Genomic DNA, 15,923 nt, shown 5'->3' with positions numbered 1-15,923 from the left:
TATGGGAGAAATTGAAGAAGATACAAAGAAATGGAAAAACATTCCATGCCCTTGGATTGGAAGAGCAAATATCGTTAAAATGTCTATACTACCCAAAGCAATCTACACATTCAATGCAATCCCTATCAAAATAACACCAGCATTTTTCACAGAGCTAGATCAAACAATTCTAAAATTTTTATGGAACCAGAAAAGACCCTGAATAGCCCAAGTATGTTGAAAAAGAAAAGAAAAGCAGGAAGCATCACAATTCCGCACTTCACACTGTATTACAATGCTGTAATCTTCAAGGCAGTATGGTACTGGCACAAAAACAGACACATAGATCAATGGCAATGGACCCACAGCTGTATGGTCAATTAATCTTCAACAAAACAGAAAAGAATATCCAATGGAAAAAAGACAGTCTCTTCAACAAATGGTGTTGGGAAAACTGGAAAGCAACACGCAGAATGAAACTGAACACTTTCTTACACCATACACAAAAATAAATTCAAAATGCATGAAAGAACTAAATGTAAGACAGGAAAACATCAAAATCCTAGAGGAGAACATAAGCAGCAACCTCTTTGACCTTGGCCACAGCAACTTCTTATTAGACATGTCTCCGGAGGCAAGGGAAACAAAAGCAAAAATGAACTATTGGGATCTCATCAGGATAAAAAGCTTCTGCTCAGTGAAGGAAACAATCAACAAAACTAAAAGGCAATGGACAATTACATACTTTGCTTTTATAATTGAAATTTTGAAATCAAACATGTCTTGATTTTTCTGTTCTATTGAATCGCTATGTTCAGGATGTTTTGGAAAGGTGGGGGCAGGGACTCTTTCATAAGCACTTGTTTTATTTTGTGTGTGTGGAGTATAAAGGCTACAACCTTACTGTAAAAATTAATAAAATGAAACAATCACCACCACTGTCAAAAAAAAAAAAAAAGGCAATGGACAGAATGGGAGAAGATATTCACAAATGACATCAGATAAAGGGTTAGTATCCAAAAATCTATAAAGAACTTATTAAACTCAACACCCTCCCCCCAAAAAAATATTCAGTCAAGTAATGGGCAGAAGACATGAATAGACACTTTTCCAAAGAAGGCATCCAGAAGGCCAACAGACACATGAAATGATGCTCAACATCACTCATCATCAGGGAAATATAAATCAAAACCACGATGAGATACCACCTTACACCTGTCAGAATGGCTAAAATTAACAACTCAAAAAACAGATGTTAGTGAGGATGTAGAGAAAGGGGAATTGTTTTGCACTGTTGATGGGAATGCAAGCTGGTGCAGACACTCTGGATAACAGTATGGAGGTTCCTCAAAAGTTAAAAATAGAACTACCCTACCACCCAGTAATTGCACCAATAGGTATTTATCCAAAGGATACAAAAATGCTATTTGAAGGGGCACATACACCCCAATGTTTATAGCAGCTGTATCAACAATAGCCAAATTATGGGAAAAGTCCAAATATCCATTGACTGATGAATAAAGATGTAGTAGATATATCACTATATATATATATATACATATATAAAATGGAATATATATATATATATAGAATAGAATATTACTCGACAATCAAAAAGAATGAAATCATGCCATTTGCAACAACATAGATGGAACTAGAGTATATTATGTTAAGCAAAATAAGTCACTCAGAGAAAAACAAATACATGATTTCATTCATATGTGGAATTTTTTTGAGACTCACATAATGGGGTGTTTATTTAGATGATCCCAAATATGATTACAATAATTTTTAGATTGTCATCAAAATGAAAATACAAAGGGTGCCTGGGTGGCTCAGTCGGTTAAATGTCTGTCTTCAGCTCAAGTAGTGATCCAGAGGTCTTGGGATCAAGTCCCACACTGGGCTCCCTTCTCTGTGGGGAGTCTGCTACTCCTTCTGGCTCTGCCTCTCTCTCTGTCTCTAATGAATAAATAAATAAAATCTTAAAAAAAAATGAAAACACAAGATTTAAAAATTCTTGCAGAACTCCTAGGTCTCCATGAATTGTTGCTACAATTTGTAAAATACTATATCCGCATAAATGAAAATTCATATTACAAGTTATCTAAATTTTTGTGGGCTGTCTTGGAAACTAACCCTTCATATAAAAAGATTTGTCTGAGGATGTGCCAAATCCAAAATAATGGACTTACAAGTAGGCCTCAAAATACAACCTACTGATGAGTTTTCACTGCCTAGATATTTTTTGGATCGTCAGTAGGATGAAAAGAAAAAAATGTTCTAAAATAACTTTCTCAGACTATTCTAAAATCTAGTGTCTCTTTGTCATCTATCAAAAACAACATATGTGGAATTTAAGAAACAAAACAGATGAACATAGGGGAAGGGAAAGAAAAATAAAATAAGATAAAAACAGAGAGGGACACAGACCATAAGAGATACTTAAATATAGAGAACAAACTGAGGTTTGCTGGAAGGTAGGTGGGTGGGGGCATGGGCTAAATGGGTGATGGGTATAAAGAATGGCACTTGGGATGAGCACTGAGTGTTATACGTAAGTGATGAATCACTAAATTCTACTCCTAAAACCAATACTACACTATATGTTAGCTAACTTGAATTTAAATATAAACAAATAAATAAATAAATATCAGTCAACAAATTCAAGTGTGTTGGCACTTGGGTGGCTCAGTTGGTTAAGCGACTACCTTTGGTTCAGGTCATGATCCTGGGGTCCTGGGATCGAGTCCCACATCGGGCTCCTTGCTCAGCGGGGAGCCTGCTTCTCCCTTTCCCTCTGCCTGCCACTCCCCCTGCTTGTGCTCTAAATAAAATCTTTAAAAACAAAACAAAACAAAAAACAAATTCAAGTGTGCAAAATCTTCATTTTTCTAAAGTAAACGTATTGTCTATACAAGTTTAGACTTAACTATGAAATAAGCCAATGAAACTTATTACCACAACATACTTTAGACCATGTGGTCCCAGAATTGTCTTGCTCTTTTCCATGGTATTAACCAAAAAATAGGACACATTTCTATCATCCTGTTAACCTCTTCCAGGATTGGCCCTGAGCAGATAGTTACAACCTCTCATCTCCCCAGAACAGAAGTTTCTTGCTGCTACCAGACTTTTCTTTTCTTCTACAATAGAATCTTTATCTAATCTAGGGACAGAGGTAGCATTTCTATTGCCCTCAAAATCTATATTTTATATTCTGACTTAAGTGTTTGAACTTCAAAAGCCAATAATCATCTCTTTTTTGTTGCTGTTTTTTCTCTCTGCATATTGTGTAACATTCTTCCCGGAAGCAAAGAAAACCACCAGTCTTCTTGGATGTTTGAGACAGGTTGGGGTGGACAGAAAGGGTAAAGGAATTTCCAAAGAAATGGATGATTTGCCTGCTCTATCAGTAAAGAAGAGAGAAGTCTTGGAAGCCAACAGAAGTTGGCTTTAAACATGAATAGAGATATTAGCTTGAATCACAGAAAATTATTAATTTGCTGACATTTTTTACCTTATAAAAAGACAATTTAGGGGCACCTGGGTAGCTCAGTTGGTTAAGTGTCCAACTCTTGATTTTGGCTCAGGTCATGATCTCAGGGTTATTGAGCCCACACTGGGTGTGGATCCTGCTTAAGATTCTCTCTCTCCCTCTGTCCCACACCCCACCCTTCCTCTTTAAAAAAAAAAAAAAAAGACAATTTCATATGTTTCAACCTAATGTAAGTATATACATGTTATAATGAGTCAGTTCATGAGTTTAACATATTATCTCTTTAACAGGGAAATCAAGCACCATTCTGAATCAATACAGTCTATATTATTCTGTAGAGGAGGAATATAATTCCTTTCATAATGCCGTCCTAGGAGATGAGGGTCATGAACCCTCCATCTATGAATTAAATAATGTAAAAACCATTTGGAAAGATTCCAAATACCTAGACAGTGGCACAGGGCACTTTGTTGGTAAGAGGATGTACACTGGAACCAGCTGGCTTTGGTTCTAACCCAAGATTAGCATTTGCTAGCTGAATGATCCTTTTGTACCTCAATTTTTTTATCTATAAAGAAGGGATAATAATAGTACCTAACTCATAGGGTTTTTATGAGGATTAAATTGTCGACCTCTGAGGGCTCCTGGGTGGCTCAGTTGGTTAAGCGACTGCCTTCAGCTCAGGTCATGATCCTGGAGTCCCGGGATCGAGTCCCACATCAGGCTCCCTGCTTGGTAGGGAGTCTGCTTCTCCCTCTGACCCTCTCATGCTCTATCTCATTCTCTCTCTCAAATAAATAAATAAAATCTTTAAAAAAAAAACAAAAAAAACTTGTCGACCTCTGAGAGTCGGGGACCTGGGGCGGCGAAGGAACTGAGAAAAAGAGACGACAGTATAGCGAGGCACAGGGGACCCGGAGCAAACAGCCCGAGGTGCCGAGGTTTATTTTCCATAATCTAATATACCTTCTACAATGATATAGATCTATAATGATTTACAGCAGGGGCTTAGTAAGGCACATTCCTCCACGTACACAAGGTTAGTTAAGTGAAGCGGTGGGAGTGGAGAAGGAATAAAGAAATCTGTAACTGGCTGTGATCAATTAATTGTAAACACCGTTGTACTCGGACTTTAACACAGGATAAGAGAACAAAGAAGGGAATGCACAGTGTGCTGTTTACAGCTGGCTTCCTATCTACAAAACATCTTCTGCTGCGTACTTTAGAACAGACCTCACACATCCCAAGGGCATTTCACTCTGATCCTTTCGGGTTATTTTTAACCCTGCAATCTCGAGTTTTCTCAGAGATCTCAGAGTCTGAACGAACATGCACCAGTGGTCATTGCGGCGTTCTGTTTCCCACATTAAATGAGTTAATGCTTCTAAGTACTTGTCAGAACAGTGCTTTGGTACATTCTGTGTTATGTGCATATTGTTTAGTATCATGATTAGATGTTATGGGTTGAATTGTGTCCCCCAAAGATTCATATGTTAAATTCCTAACCCCCAGTACCTCCGAATATGATCTTGTTTGGAAATAGGATTGTTGCAGATACAGTTCAGATAAAATAGTGCTGCAGCAGGATAGGACAGGAGGGTCAATTGTGGACACAGTGACAGACATGCACTCAAGAAGAACATTTGTGAGGATGAAGGCAGAGATATCGTACTGATTGCTTCTATAAGTCAAAGACCGGCAGAGATTGTCAGCAAACCACCAGAAGCTGAGGGCAAAAGCATGGAACAGATTCTTCCTCACACCCTCAGAAGGAGCCAACTCTGCTGACCGCTTGATCTTGGATATCTAGCCTCTAGAACTGTGGGACAATATATTTCTGTTGTGTTAGCCCAGTCTGTGGCATTTTGTTACAACAGCCCTGACAAACTAATATATTAGATAAAACATGCTAGTCTAGAAATGTGATCAAGAAGTCTGAAAAGAAATCCACTTTCTCTTTTAAAAGACATCCTCTTTCCTTAAACAGAGTACTGTTTGACAGAGAGTAGCCTGCCCAACTACTGACCACAGCAAGGCAGAACACTGGCCTTGAACTGCGTGGACAGCATACTGGGAGAGTGTAATAGGACACTGGCAGCCTAGGAATTCTCAATACTGGCTAAGCAGGCTTTCTGCACTCATACACATGGCCAGGATGGGTTTCACTGTGATGTGTGTTATGTGTTCTTCCAACTCCAAAAATACCCGAGCCAACATGTCCGATATTCCTTCCTTCATTCATTCGTTCATCCATTCATTGAGAAAGCATGTGAGCAGGGGGAGGGGCACAAGGAGAAGGAGAGAATCGTAAGCAGGCCCTGCACATAGCCCAATGCAGAGCTCCATCTCACAACCCTGAGATCATGACCTGAGCTGAAATCAAGAGTCAGATGCTTAACGGACTGAGCCACCCAGGCGCCCCATCCTGTCCAGTATTTAAATTTAATATCAACTACAACTCGGGATTGACTTAAAATTATCGTAATATATATTTCTTTCCTCATTGAAAAATGAAGAAGTAGAAGGATTATTACATTATCCAATCAAACATTTTCATTCAAATGAATGAGACATTTCTGGTGAAATGTCTTGATATCTAATTTATTTGTTTCATTTCTTCATCCCTCTACATGTAAGGCTCTTGCCCCTTTTTAGTTCTGTTATCTGTGAGCCCCCTAAATAGAATTTAACCCTTAACTTTATGATTCACCTCTGAAAAAGTACAATGTTAATCCCACCTTTCCGAGTTATTTGTCAGGTTTTTGAAAACAGGAAACATGCTTTACTTTATTCAAGAACAAGTTATTGTGAAGTGTCCAGAAAAGACAAATCTATAGAGACAGGAATGAGACTACTGTCAGGGGCTGGGGTGAGACTGCAAATGGGCACAAAGGATCTTTTGGGAGTGATGGATATATTCTCAAATTAGATTGTGGTGATGGTTGCACTGCTGTACATATTTATGAACATTGAATTTTATAATCAAAATGAATGAATTTAATGGCATGTAAGTTATTCCTCAACAAAGCTATTAAAAATAAGTTGTTGATCATTTTGAACAAAAATATTTCTCTACACTAGCATGTTCATAGCCAGCAACATGGAGCTGTACACATGGGAGTCGAATGGAGGAGCTTAGGGTTGTAGAAAATGCTGTTGCCATAGTGCAGCTAATTAACATCTTTAATATCCATCCCATTTTCCTTCTATTAGCAAAAGTATCTCTGGCCACCCTTGCCATGGGAACAGTCTTAGCATTTGCTTATGTGTGCTTCTTTATTACGTTTTACAATCTTCATCTAAGGAAAAGCTAGTTGATCCCAAAAGGAACCGACTGTCTAATATTTGGGCAGCACCCACTATATTTTACATTCAAGCTATTGTCATTTGAGAAAGATTATTTACCATGACAAATCTTAAATGGGAAATGAAACAACATTTAACTAGAAAAACGTTTGTCGTATGTTCATCGCAAGAGGGAAAAACAAACTTCCCTTTCAAGTGGTTTTAATTATTCAGTCTTTGACGTGATTTCCGTATAATCCAACCCAAATGTTGCCTGATTCTTCTTTGCCAATTCTGATGAATAGTGCAACAACATACTCCACTGTTTAAAGAAGAATCCTTTCCCTTTCCAGACCTTGTGAATTCCATACTCAAAGCTTTCTGACTTCCCAAGAAAACTGAGTCACTAAACCAGAGTTTACGTTAATTGAGTTTCATACGTCTAAAAGCCCCTTTTAGATCCATTTTTAGAACAAACTTTCAAGAGCCAGATCAACGTAACCTAAAATCCCAGGCTCCCTATCTGCCAGCTACCCATATTGGAAGTCTTTACTATTCCCCTAGAAAGACACAAAGTCCCACGTTATTTTTTCAGTGTTACCTTGCGTAATAATTTAATTGCATTTTCCAGTCCATTGTTCTCTGACCCACTGATACTCCGTACTCATTTCTGCCAAGGAGTCCTGGTTGCTCTTAAAGGCAGAGACCATGTCTTTATTCATATTCAAATGTCCAACACATGAAACTGTTCAATCCCACCCATTTTTCAAGAGCCATCCCAACGCTACTATCCCTTCCATAATATATTTCTATCACCAGCCAGATATAATTACCTACTCCTTTTATATCATCTCTATATTGTACCACTTTAAATACACGTATTATGTTCTCTTTTGTTATATAGTAATTTGATTATCCTTCTTATTCCCCATCATACTGTAAGCTTATGAATATAAAAGGTATGTTTACTAACTTGTGTTTTCCATTCTGCCTCCAACCCCCAATCTCACCCAGTGTCATTCTCAGAATTAGAAAGTGCTCAATAAGACCAATTAAATCAAATAGTTTGGGTATGCCATCCTCACTTATAATTATAATATCCATGAATATCAATTCAAATGGCACAAACAAGGAACAAACATGCTTTATCTAGTTTATTTGTCTAAGGAGCAAGAAATATTTGTGGGTTTTTTTTAAAGATTTATTTATTTACTTTAGAGAGAGAGCATGCAAGTAGAGGGAGGGGCAGGGGGAAAAGAGAGAGAGAATCTGAAGCTGACTCTGCACTGAGGACAGAGCCCGATGCGGGGCTCGATCCCATGACCCATGAGATCATGAGAATCAGATGATTGACTGAGTCGCCCAGGTGCCCTGGAGCAAGAAATATTTGTATTCAATGAAAAGAATTTCTCTGTGAAAATTTTGAAGGGAATACATCTCTACCAGTATTCCTTTGCCAGAGTATCTCACAAAGCTCTCCATGTCTCTTATTTTGCAAGTTTTCCTCAGCATCTTAGATGATTTTTATATCACTCTACCTTCTGATATAGAAAGCAAGATGGTGTAGTAGATAAGGCGCGTTCTTTGTAGTCATACAGACCCAGTTCCAAACTATATATAGTTCAGCTGTACGACCTAAGCACATTGCTTACCCTGAATTTCAGATTACTGACCTATAATATGAAAACCAAAATAACAACCTCATGTGGTTATTGTGAGGATTATAGACGTTTAAGGCACTCTTTACCATGCCTGGCATAATAAAGGTACTAAAAAATATTGAATTAAAGGTACCAATTCAACTAAACAAATATTTATTGAGTGCCTGCTGAGGGTCATGCATTAATTTGTTCTGATGACCCAATAATGAATAAGACAGGCATAGGTTCTCCTCTCCCAGAGCTCAGAGTCCAGAAGGAGACAGATGCTTGAAGATGCAAATGTAGCACCTGTGACAAGCCCAGTAATGCAGAAGCAAGTACAGAGTGCTTTTAGGGCCCAAATGAGGGACACCTATGGAAACACAACAGACTTTTTTCACTCTTCTGACATCTTCAAACCTCAGAGGAAACTCAGTACCTACAAAGTATAGTCATTATTAACAATAAAATCTATTTGCTAATCCAGTGCTGGGGCTCAGAGTAAGGTGCCAGAGACCATCAGAGAATCATCATGCTTTTAGGGCATGCCACGTTCTAGGGTCCACAAGCACAGTCTCATGGGGAAATAGGAATCAAATCTACACACAAATATCCACCCTTTAGATTTATAGAAGAGCCTCAAGACAAAAGCATAGTCAATATACATGCCTTCCATTTGCATATTTTCCTATCTTGGGAAATAACTTAAAACTCAATGTGAAGAGACAGGGACTCTGCAAAGCAGATGCCCCTGTTATGCTTCTAAAACCTTTCTTCATTTCCTAAAATAGCATGCTAATTTTAAAAGGCAAAATAATAAAAGGCATACAGGGTGGTGAACGGAAAAGTTTCAAAGCTCACAAGACCAATTTCTCATTATAAGTGGCCCCTGGGGAGTGATGAGAAACTTGTCAAAGAGGAACCTGTTTGGCTATTTTACACTTCACTGTACTTACAGCAACGCTACCCGGCCAAGAATGTTCTGAGGAAGAAACAACACGAGTTTAGGTAAATGAAGTCTAGTGGCTTCGCTGTTTTAGCACAAATGACAACTGGGACAGAAGGGCCATATTCTCTGCCTCTGAACAGGGTTGACAAAGGGCTGCAGGAGGGAGGGCATACCCCCTCTACAACCCCATCCCCAGACTGGCATCTACTACCCTCTTCTTTTTTTTTTTTTTTTTTAAGATTTTATTTATTTATTTATTTGAGAGAGAGAGTGAGAGAGAGAAAGAGCACAAGAGGGGGGAGCGGGAGAGGGAGAAGCAGACTCCCTGCTGAGCAGGGAGCCCGATGCGGGACTCGATCCCGGAACTCCAGGATCATGACCTGAGCCGAAGGCAGTCGCCCAACCAACTGAGCCACCCAGGCGCCCTACTACCCTCTTCTTAACTCTGCCCGCTCTTCTCTGCACCCAGCACAGGGGCAAAAGTGCATGTTGTGACCTGTAGCCTAATTCTCAATGTCTTGACCAAGCACAGCCTAGAAAAGCCTTGTACTTCCCTTAGTCTTCCTTTGATTTCAAATATTGTTCTTTCTTATAATCAAAATGCTTTCCTTGACTATGGCTTCCAGATAGTTGACAAATGCTCACAAGTCACCATTATATTTCCATAAAGTGGCATGCTCAGAGCTCTTATTCATCCCCATTTCTCACACCTGGATTCTTTGTAAAAGTGAGTATGCTCCCCAGCTCGGAGATTGGAATATGAAGAATAACTTAAGGCTTCTATGTCATCAACTGGAAAAAACAGTGAAACAAAAGACTAAATACTGTAAGATAAACAAACACCCTTGTAATTAGTGCTCTGGTTCTTGCTCAGCAGTGAGGAACAGAATGGAAGATCTCCCACTAAATGCACTGGACGGAGTCTCCTCCGAGACAAACAGCTGCTGAAAACTGCTGGAAGGTTGATGAAGTCCTAAAATCAATCTAATTAAGAGCCATGAGATACTGAGTCTCGATTTCCTCTTCTGATAAGTGAAGATAGTAAGATCTATCTCTTAAGGTTGTTAAAAGGATTGGGGGAAGTCCTGAGCTCACTATGCACATTGCAAGACCTATATAAATCATACTTAGTAGTAGTAGTATCATCCTAATTACTAAACACTCCATAATAACCTTGGAACATCTGTAAGCACAGAATGCAACAGAACTCCTCAAATATACCAGTAATGGAACTGACTGCCTGCAAGACATGTGTGGTATAAGGGAAAAAAGCCCTGAACCAGAAGCTACTAGATCTAGTCACTAGAGACTGCACGCTTAGCTGTGAGACCTGAGCCATTCATACCCCTTTCTCTTTCAAATTTGTCATTTGAAAATTCAAGGAGTCGACCTAAATTGTTTCTAATGGCTCTGAGAGCTCACAGACTATCATTTTAATGGATCCTCTAGATTAAGCAAGACCCACCTACAATATTTGTGAGACCTAATGTCTTGGGTCTGACTCCATACTTTATGAGGAAATATATACAACTAGATAATATACTGGAGGTATTTGTGGGGAAGTGGGTGGCTATTACCTACAAGATATCTCCCTAGAGCGCCTGGGTGATGCAGTTGGTTAAAGTGCCGGACTCCTGGTTTCAGCTCAGGTCTTGATCACAGAGTCTACTTATGTTTCTCTCTCCCTCTGCCCCTCCCCACCCTCCACTCTCTCTCTCTTTCTTTCTCCCCACCCCCTCTCCAGTAAATAAATAAATAAATAAATAAATAAATAAGATATCTCCCTAGAGAACTGCTAATTAGAACAACTGAACACCTAAACTTCTTTAACCCAGAACCACATCCTCCTAGGCAACTCTACTAGACCCCAAATTTATTTATTTCTGTTAAAGGAACCAGCTGATGTGCCGATTGATAAAGAGCCTATCTCTTAGGAACTTGGAGCACTTGACAGATCCTATCACATTAAAACTGTTAGTTGTTGGAGGGCAGCTAACATGAAAAGTCATCCTACTGATAAGTAATCTGAAACACAGAAAGTAAGTGAATTTCTCTTGAGCACCAAGTTACATTAACTCTCCAAATTCTGTGGACTCATAAGGCCTCCTAATTAGGGCAACTGCAGTTGCCAGGCAACTGTGATGTCCCCTGTTATGGATCTCTTACCTATCAGCCACTGCTGTGCTTCTCCCCCAGGCTGAGACCCCAGCCCTGGCTCTGTGCCCCCCCCATCCTACCTTACCACTTCCACCTTTACTCCACCAGAAGCATCACCTCTCCATTCTCAGCAACTCCATGGTCAAACGCCCTCCTGATGCTTATCCAGTCATAATGTTAGGAGGATTATTTAAATGCCTTCCCTCTAAACCCCATTCTAGAGAATAGAATTTTCCGTAGCCCAAATTGAAATTTACCCAAAATCTGCCTTTGTTTCTATCCCCTGGCCATCTCTGTGCCCTTATAGCAAGACAAGTGCAAAATGAAAATGAAAGACCCTTCGTTAAAAAAAAAAATTATGAACAGAGCATTTAAGCAAGCTCCAGGCCCCAGGTAAATGTAGGCCATGTCACAACATGGAGCTGCCCCTAACCCCCAGTGTCGCCTCTTGAGTTCTAAACATCTCTGCGGATGCATACTCTGGCACCTTCATCAACCCTGAACTATTTCCTCTCTCCTTACAGCAACCTCAAGCAATTTTTTTTACCAATCCCTCAGCTCCACAGGTTTATCTTGTGCACCATTGACATTTGCTATTCTCCTCTCTCAACCCCTCAGGGAGATTGTCAGCTAATTACTTCACTAGATGAACAGTGTTATCTGCACAATCATCCTCACGCTCCCATGTCAAATATGGCTTCCAAAACCCTGGCTGCATTTTTATTGACTTATCTGTCACTAATTGGCCAAAGGAAACCCAGTATGTGGACAGTGTGAATCTCAGTTCTCTGTCAAGTAGCCTTATATATGGTCCACCTAGGATCAGGGCTTGACCCTGGAGAAAGTTTCCTTCGCAGAGTAATGGTGTCTTTTCTCCAGAAAGACAGACAAAACATTTAATTTTTCATTATCTAAAGCCAGTAAAACATCTGTAGGCTAAGAGCAGCTTTGCCAATTAATTAGCAGAGGCCACAGCCCGAATCAATAAACTGTAGCCTAAAAATAAAGCCACACGGTCCCTTTGGAATGCTGCTTGACTTAAAACAGACCTAAGTGGAATATTCCTTAATTACCAGTGTTTCATAATACTTTTTTTGACCCTCTCTTCTCAGGCATGTTTGATTCTCCAGGGTATTTCTAGGCATTGCAATTTAGCAATTTAAATCTGTTTCCAATCTGCAGATAGGATCATTCATCCTACCAAACAACCCTGGGTCTTGGCAGAAAGTAAAAATAAAATAATAAGAAATATATTAGTAAATATATTATCATTTGCATTATCAGATATAACCAGTGTTTTGAACTGCTAGAGTTATTTAGAAAAGTTTGGGTGTTTTTCATTTATCATCAAAATTCAAAGACATGTTGCTTTATGTTATGTTCCTGAAATACTGGGCATCAACTAAATTTCAGAAATTCAAACCAGAGGAATTCATTAAGGAATCTTTATGTAATTCTTTTGTAAAATAAATTACTCTTCTCGGTATGAATAATCATTCCTCACTCTATATTTTTCTATTTTTTTATTTTATCAGATATTTTATCATTTTCTGGTGGCAGGCAGCATATACTCTGTTTCTTTAGAGAATGATGCCCAAACTGCATCATTTGAAACAGATAAGTTAGATTTATTCAACTCAAAAGAAACCATGTAAATAACAATCAAGTGGCAAAACTAACTTCTCAATATGAAATCAATTAATTACAATGAACATAATGTAGCAAGAATGGGGCAGAGTTGTGTAACTACAGCAACTGCGTTACATGTCCTTCTGGTAAAGAAAGGAAAATGGCATAGATACACAGACACATGTGCCTAAAAACTCTTAGCTGTTACATAATTTGAAATGAGACTGTAACATATATATAATTCTGCGGTTTCCAACCAAAAGTAAATCAGAAAGGGAATCAGAGACCTTATAGCAAAAAGAGCACAAAATTTACGGGCCAGGGTTTAACCTCAGCTGCATCACAACTAGTTGTGTGATTTGGGGGCAATGCATAAGAGATCAGAGTCTTTGTCAGTAAAATGGAAAAAAGAATTTAATAACATGAAATTTTTAAACTAGATTATCTCTAAAATTCCTTTAAACTTTAAATTTCTCTGATAGAACTTCTATTTTAAAATGGGGTTGGAGAAGCATGTCTCTGATATAAGCTTTTCAACTTCTTACAGAGACCACCAAGATTTAAATAGAGAAATATTTCCCTTATTGTAAAAGTCTCTTTCACAAAGCTGTTCAGCCAAGGTATTAAAAACCAACCAACTGATGTAAATTTCACACTTCTATTTATCTTCTGCCTAATCACTTAGGAAAGCAATAAGATGGGGGCACCTGGGTGGCTCAGTCAGTTAAGTGTCTGCCTTCAGCTCAGATCATGATCCTGGGGTCCTGGGGTAGAGCCCCGAGTCAGGCTCAGTGGGGAGTCTGCTTCTCCCTCTCCCTCTACCTATCCTGCCCCCCCACCACCACTTGTGTGCTCTCTCTCTCCCTCTGCTCTTTCTCTCAAATAAATAAATAAAATGTTGTTTTTTGTTTTTTGTTTTTTTTAAATAAGATGGAATAAATGCCCACCAACCTGGGGAAAAAAACCCTCAAAATGCCATTTTCCCTAAATTGCTATATTTGAAATTTTTCAATAGACTTAAACAAGTTTCATGGTTTTTTAAATATTACTTTCTGTCATGTTTGAAAATGTGTTTGGGGGGCCCCTGGGTGGCTCAATCAGTTAAGTGTCCGACTTTGGCTCAGGTCATGATCTCAGGGTCCTGGGATCAAGCCCCATCAGGCTCCACACTCAGCAGGGAGTCTGCTTGTCCCTCTCCTTCTGCCCCACCCCCTCCTTGAGCTCTCTGTTTCTCTCAGATAAATAAATAAAATCTTAAAGAAAGGAAAAAGAAAATGTGTTTGGGAAAAAACAAATGTTTGTAATTACTGCCCAGAAATGTTTCTTTTTCAAAATAAAGTCCTACTTCTTGTGTCTCAGTCCCCCTTCTGCTTCCCATTCTACCCCTTTCCTTGGTTTCATCTATAAAAATCACTTGGGTAATCTCTATTGGTCTGATGTCCTGCATTCAGGTTGCCTTACATGATTCTAGTCCACCAAAATTATAACTTTCATCATGGCAATTACTTTCATTTTCCTTTATAATTTTCTTTGAGCCAAATTGCTCTTCTGCTATGTAAAAATGTTTTAAAGATACATTTTCAATATCTGAAAAAAATTATTTGATGGGCTAGTTTTACAGTTGTTAAGGTAACCACCAGGTACTCAAAGCTGAAGGGAAATGCACTTTTTTTTTTTATGGTGGGAAGCATATGAAAGCGGATTTCTAAAGCTCTGGGATCATGTTTTTTTTAAATTCTTTGTTCTTTCTAAAATTTAACATGTTTTAACGAATCTTATTTGCATATCATGTCCTTCCAAAGGTTCTAAGGTATAGTTTTATTATGTTATTCTCAGATCCTAAAGACAAACACTTGCTTTGTTTTATTCTAGTTCCTTATTTGATAGAAACACAAGGACTCCATTGTTGAAATTTGCATGCTTCATAAAAATACGTATTTCAGCAAATTATACTTACAAAGCTTGGCATTTCCAGGTATGTCTCATTAACTACTACACTAATTGTGGGTTATAACAAGGTTACAGGAGAGACACAGGACTATCTCTAAGGAAGATTTGCAATGTGGGAAAATTTAAACAATATGCTCCTTCTTCCCAAACTCCACTCCACAATTTTTATATTAATGAAAATTGGTTAAAGGAACATTAAGGGTAGTTTTTATTTTGGATGAACCACATTAGAAAGGGGATATATTCATTAATTGTTTAAATATTTATTGAGCGGGGCACCTGGGTGGCTCAGTCGTTAAGCGTCTGCCTTCGGCTCAGGTCATGATCCCAGGGTCCTGGGATCGAGCCCCACATCAGGCTCCCTGCTCGGCGGGAAGCCTGCTTCTCCCTCTCCCACTCCCCCTGCTTGTGTTCCCTCTCTCGCTCTATCTCTCTCTGTCAAATAAATAAAGAAAATCTTTAAAAAAAAATTATTGAGCATCTATTATACCAGTCTCAGTGCTATGTCCACATATGCAGTTGAAGCATGTCTGAGAAAAATAGGAGATTCCCTTAGTAAAGGAGGGAGAAGTCATGCAAATCAAGCCTGAGTTCTTTACCTTTCCTTGTACCACCACTGACCAGCTGATGGAAAGACCTATTCTTAAACTGCCTAGCCACTACCTAGCCATTCAGTTCTCTGAGTCCCTGGATATCACATTGACCTACATCACGAATGGTCAGACGGGGCTATACATCCCCATTGCCTGGGGACAGATTCATTTCAAGATTGTCAACAAGTTTTTAGATAGTGATCTGCAGCAGAGCCATTTTAACCTCTGTGGGGAAAAAAAAA

Source organism: Halichoerus grypus, chromosome 7, assembly GCF_964656455.1.
Source record: "Halichoerus grypus chromosome 7, mHalGry1.hap1.1, whole genome shotgun sequence".
Taxonomy (NCBI): Eukaryota; Metazoa; Chordata; class Mammalia; order Carnivora; family Phocidae; genus Halichoerus; species Halichoerus grypus.
Note: the sequence above shows the minus strand (reverse complement) of the source record.